This window comes from Leptonotus elevatus, chromosome 10, assembly GCF_054856555.1.
Source record: "Leptonotus elevatus isolate MCC_2025b chromosome 10, RoL_Lele_1.0, whole genome shotgun sequence".
NCBI classification, from domain to species: Eukaryota; Metazoa; Chordata; class Actinopteri; order Syngnathiformes; family Syngnathidae; genus Leptonotus; species Leptonotus elevatus.
In genome coordinates this window covers 18,164,512-18,171,269 of record NC_141248.1, presented here as the reverse complement: position 1 = coordinate 18,171,269, position 6,758 = coordinate 18,164,512, and positions in this window count along the sequence as shown.

Here is a 6,758-nt window from a genome sequence, read left to right as displayed (position 1 = left end):
TTTTTTATTTATTTGTCACAACTAAATCTTCTCCAGCTGAATAAATGACCCTTCATGTCGCTAATGCCTGATGCAGTCAAGTGGCTCATTAGCATATCTTTGTATGATGATAGGCAACAAGAATACCAAATGTAGGGGAGACAATACAGCTGTCTCGGATATTATCATGAAAACATTATGCTAATTGAAAGGATTATCATGTCTTTAGCTGGTTATGTAGACTGATTTTTGCTTGGACCTGTACTGACGTCTGTTTTTGTTTGACATTGACAGAGAGATAATTGGAAGTTAGAACAGTTGGGGTCTACTTCAGTATTTCTGCACAAAAAAAGTGACATGAGTCATGCATACAGATAAACATAAATAAACAAGCCCGGGAAATAATATTTATCAGCCCGCCTCCTGCCATGCGCGCTCTCCATTGGTCCCCATCCTCTCTCACAACCCCAAAACCTTGAAGTGAGGAAACATCACATGCTGTCTGAGAATTATTCCCCCTCCTCCTCCTGCTCGCCGCTTCCAGTTTTACACGCAGCGATGACAGGAAATGAGGTGGTCTATGCTTGCCTTAAAAGGAAGAGAGCAGCCCTCGGACGCTCAGTCAAAACGTCAATTATGAGCTTTGGGGAAAGGCTTTTTTGTCGCATTCCCCTATGCTATCAAGCCACAGTATTAAACACTCATCTATCTATCTATCTATCTATCTATCTATCTATCTATCTATCTATCTATCTATCTATCTATCTATCTATCTATCTATCTATCTATCTGTCTGTATCTTTCTATGAAGCTAGCAAGCTAGCTATGAAGCTAGCAAGCTATTACGGTAGCAGTTTAGCTATTAAGCTAACTATCTATCAAGCTAGTGGTCTGTCTGTCTGTCTATCTATCTGTCTGTCTATCTATCTATCTATCTATCTATCTATCTATCTATCTATCTATCTATCTATCTATCTATCTATCTATCTATTTGAGGGAAGCACATACAATACTAGTTGATATTATAAATTGTATGCATAATTCATAATGTTGAATATTTATTCTGGCCAAAGTAATAACATTGTTGTCATTGGGATTTAATCTAAGGTTGCGGTCTGATAAACAGTATGAAGACAATCTGCAGTGCAGTCACATTCATTTAAGTCAAATTGCTGTTCCACTGTCTGTTTGTTTCCTGGCCTTGCATGTTTGCTAACTTCAGCATGTGACTGCTTGTTTGTGTTTGTGGCCACAACATGTCTGTTTGGTTACAAACGCCCCTTTCCACTCAAAACAAGATTCTAATAATAACAATAATGGTCCGGATAATAATTAAGGCTCCCCCGCCCCCTTTTCGCAGCTGGTGAGCTGCTCCACTCTAGGGTATTTGGGAAGTGTAGTTAATCCAATGTTAATGTTGATCGTGATTTATGCATATTATGTACATCTTTAATTGGAATAGGCAGGCCTGTGCAATTATACTGTCCCCAATTACTTTGCAGTAGTTTACGTGCCTATCCCTTTTAAGAGATTGCCTCTTCTGAAAATGTGCACTCACTAATGCATTTATCATCTAATATGATGAATTAATTACATGCTTTATTATATGGTTTTGCTGAGGCATCGTATGTAATGGAAGCAATTTATTAGGGTTTGGTGTTTTATGACAAGTCATCAAACTATAATGCCCATAGGCAAAGATGAACACTCTGATTCAATTAATTGCCTTCCATCTGTGTTCAAATTTGGTAGCAATCGGTCAACATCTCTAGGACAAGTTTGTCTTTGAAGGACATGCAAAATGACCGCTTCAAAACAAAATGGCAGACTATGTTTCGAGACTGTATTTGTGGATCTACTCATTATACACTTCAACCAAATGTTATGTTGTAGATATCTGACCTTCTGAAGTTGCATGTTATATGGCAAGTCATCAAGAGGGCAAGAGAATTGGGATTTACCAAGGACTGGTCACCAGACAATCACAGAGCTCATATGGACAAAACGACCATTCATGCTCACATTCACACCTATTGACAATTTAGAGTCGTCAATAAATCTAGCACGCATGTTTTGGAATGTGGGAGATGCAAACTTCAAAGGAATTTGAGTCAACATAAAAGTCGAGCCTCAGAACTGTGAGGCATATGTTCTAACCACTAGGTCACTGTGCTGCGGGATCCCATAACACTGACTGATCCTGTAAAAGATTTTCCCGCATGCACGATGCTGCCATTATTTGTGTATTTGTGTGTGTGTGTCCCCCCCATTAGAATTCCGACTGCATCCTCCTCTGTCACACACAGACCCCATCGCCCACCTCCATCCAACTGCAGTCACCACCTCATATTGCGCCGCTGACTTCACACCGGCCGACTGAGGATTCTGTTTCTACGGCAACATGCTCCCGAACCCCGCCCCACCCCTCTCCATCTCCCTCCTTTTCCCGGCACACACCACGTGACTGTCAGGAAGGCTTCTCCCAGCTCCCCCTCTATGCTGATTAACCCTCTCCTCGGCACCTTCTCGCCTCCAAAGGGAAGCTTCTCTAATCTCCCCCGTCAGATCAAAGCGGCACTTGATCTAAATGTCGCATTAGCATATTTTTAAATGAGTGAATCATATACCAAGAGACCTACTTGTATAGGAAAAATCACAATGGGTTGTGTGCTGCAATATTGTTGTCAAGGTCAAACATGGTGAAAGCGTTAATTTGCACATTACTCTCATTGAGGAAAAACTTGAAGAGCAGGGGTGGGCAAAGTAGGGACCCTGGGCCACTATACTGCCTACTCTATTCTTTAATCCGGTCCGGACTACTGTGCAGTTGCATCAGGAGTGGGCAAATCGGCAGGTAGGCCAGCACAGGTTATTTGTAGGGAAGGTTAAAAAAAAAAAAATGAAGTAAATATGTGTATGAGTTTATTTTGATGATCAAATAATACTTCAAGTAAGATTGTATATAATGAAGTTATTATTTTTAAGTTAAAAACCGTAGTGAATTTAAAAAATGTACATGTACATTCATGTATTTAATATTTTATTTGATAAAAAAATAATAAAAAGAATAACAAATGTTAAATGTTGCTGTAAAATTGTGCATATTTTAAATGTTAATTTTCTTTACTTTTATGTTACTTTGAATTTGAATCTATTTAAGTATAACATAAATACATGTAAAATGTATGTAGATATAATTATTTATTTTACTATTTTGTAAATAAATAAATGAACAAAATTGCTTATATAATTTTACACTGAATCGATTAACAAGTCATTTAATCAAATAAATGAATATAAAATAAATATAAAATGGATAAATACATTTTGACCAACCAATTTTAGTTGGGGAAACAATCATGCCGTGATTGGTCGTTACTTGAGCTGTGATGTCATTATCATCAGTCAACAGCAAGTGGCAAAATGGCCACCCACTGAGATGGATAAAAGCACTTCATTCCTATTCCATAACCACAATATTAATCAGAATACCACTTTAGACCAGTGGGGCTGAATAGAACATATTATTGTAAAGATTAGAAGATTTGATTTTTGGGTTGAATTCCCTTTTAATGAAATAATTGCAAAATAAATATAACTTTAATTGAAAATAATAACACAAAGAATAGAGTGCATTTGTATTCTCTCAATATTTCATTTTTAATGTATTTATATTTAAATGTTTAACTTTTTTTAACCTCGTCTACAAATGACCTGGCCTATTTGTCTATTGAAAAAAATCGAATATGGCCATGGAGCACAAAAGTTTGTCCGCCACATTTCAGAGTCCCTCAGTGATCTCACCTGCTTTCGTTTATTTATTTTATGACTCCATCCTTGACTTCCTGTCGGGAGTGCTGGTACAATATGCATGTAGCCAACATGAGCGCATCAAGTTTATGAATGAAAACTCTTCTTCCTGGGTGGCAGACAGGAGATGAGATCATCTCATTGCAATGGAGAATCCCCCCCCCCCCCCCCCCCCACACACACACATTTCCTCACTACACAGTGTATATCCGCTTCATGCAAAACCCTATTGGATGGCGCCACTCTTAATGAATCCTCCAGTAGACAATATATGGATGATACATTGGGTTAGTGATTGATGACAATGCGGCCCCAAGGTCAGCTTCCTCTGACAGCAACACGCGCTTTTACCTCCTTACTTGGGAATACCACCTTTCCTTTTGGGTGGGTGACTATTTTGCACTAATCCTCACAGAAGACAAACTTTGACTAGAATAATCATAATTTAGATATTCGACCTTAATGAAGCTATAGTTAAAAATGATTGTCTGTAAAGCATCAAAACAAGAGAGTACCTTTAAAAGTTAGCAATGTATTATTTCTTATGTTATATACAGTAATAGAATGGTTATTGTTTTAAATAATGTTTGAGCAACAAATTCGGTAAACCACAAAATTTGAGACAATGCCGAAACGGTAGTTTCAGATTGGGTAGAGCTGCAGATCAGGTTACGAATTGGAGCAATACATTTCTTTGCTAAAGTCTCACACTGAGGGAGACACGATAACGTCATCATCAAGCGTCAATTTATTATAATTGGTCGGTGGAGTCCAAATATCTACTGTGGACCAGATTAGCATCTACCACATTTACCATGCACTCAAGTGCCAAAGCACGATTTTTATATGAGATGGGGCTTTAGCTTAGGGTGAGAGCACAAAAACTGCAAATAGGCAAAATTGTCAGCGAATAACGGAGAATAGTTTTCCCCAAACTAGAATTGTTTGCGAGTAGCAAAACACATACAAGCAAGGGAACATTGTGTATTTATTTGCTAAATCAATAAAGATCAATTAAAACAAAAAAGTTATTTTCACGCTACCTTACAACTCTTCTGTCTGAATCAATCTTTTATTGTACATTTCACATCATTATAATATCGAACCCGTACACTAATTGCCGTTGCCTTTTTGTCATGTTCCTATGGAAACAGCGGAGTGGATGTGGATGATTGGTCGTCTATCCAGCAGTGAGGAAAAGTGACAATCGCTGGCCAACACGAGGGCCCTCGGTGAGGATCCATAAATAGCCTTCACAAGTAGCCCTCCCCTCTCCACTCACCACCCCGGACCCTCATAACCCCCCCCCCCCCCCACCACCACCACCATGAAAGCCAATTTAGGGCAATCTGCATCCGATTGGCACGAAGCCTGGCACTTTATGCTTGTATGCAAAGGCATGTAAACGATGCGCATGTAGGCATCACAGCATCTTTCACTGGAGGCTTTATGTTAATCTGCTCCTACAGAATCTAAGGCACCGTGCCAAACAATGCAGCAATGTTCTATCAGCCTGGCGGGGGATGCAAGCAGGCTGCTTTGCAATATGGTTCTGATGATGCACATTTGGAGTTTTCTGCCTAAAATGAACAATATAGGGCATGTTTAGTTTGGTCCATGTGGAATCGCCACAAAAGCAGCACTGATCTCCAAGCACCGATAAATAAATCATGAGGAAAGTTTTGGGAGGAAAACGAATACAAAAGAGTGCATAACTCTATTGCCTCAAGATGTAGTACTGAAGGGATTCTTGAAAGCGCAACAGGAATAATTAAAGTGCCTATTTTGCTTTCTTTGCTACAACTTCATTTGAGATTTACAACAAATATGATATTTTTGGTGAGGGATGTTAAAATATTCATTGAGGCTATAAGACATAAGACTGTGAAAATGAAAGAAAACGTTCTTTGATTAATTTTGTAGTTAATGATAATTTAGGCAAGACAACTTTATTTTTAGAGCACTATGCATACACAAGGCACATTTATAATGCATTACAGAGGCAATGAAATAATGAATAAAAACAAGATTAAATGAAAAGATGAAAATCAAGGTAAAATACTAACATAAAAGCAGGATGCAGGAAAAGATCAAACAAACTGGTAATTTGATCAAATACATAGATTATCCAGGAAAATTTATATGAGGAATTAACAGAGAAAATATTTTGCTAATTTTCTCACAAGCAGTGAAAAATAAAGTTTTCAAGGCAGATTTAAATGTACAAAGTCAGTGTAGAGATTTTATGATATCCATTTTCCTGGTACCACTAAGAACTGGAGCAGCAGCATTCTGGGCCAGTTGCAGCTGTCGGATTGATTATTGTTTCAGACCTGTTAAAATTGTCCAATCTATTTGAATAAACACGTGAACCAGCTTTTCTGTTCCTGCCTGTCTCTTATAGAGCTGAGACAAAATATCAATAATTCCAAATAACTGTGACGTGATACTTCCTCCTACGATACGTTGGTGTACAATATCAAAACATCATTAGAATTAGGTTCCCTCGTCATCCCCTTGTTTGGATTTACCAGAACAATTGTCGTCATTGTCAGGCATGGTGAGTGGCGCTTATCATACCAAGACCGTGACACATGCAGTTTGGATAATAATTCATAAATCTGGCACTTTGATTTATTTATTAGGATTATTGTGTGTGTTGCAGACAAGGTTATTTTAGTTAACTAAAACTAACAAAAAAAACACAAATTAAAAAAACTATTTCTTTAATGAAATAAAATAAAAACAAAAACTAACTGAAACTACATTTTATGTTTACAAAACTAACTAAAACTAACTATAATTATAGCAAAAATGTCCTTCATTTTAGTCTTTGGTAATAAATTTAATACATGAGCCTGTGGGGATGATTTTAAATGTAATTTTACGTATATTTATTTTGATATTAACCAGAATAAGGACGTGTGTCACATAGAAGTGACATCATCTAGCAGCAGCCAATAGAAAAG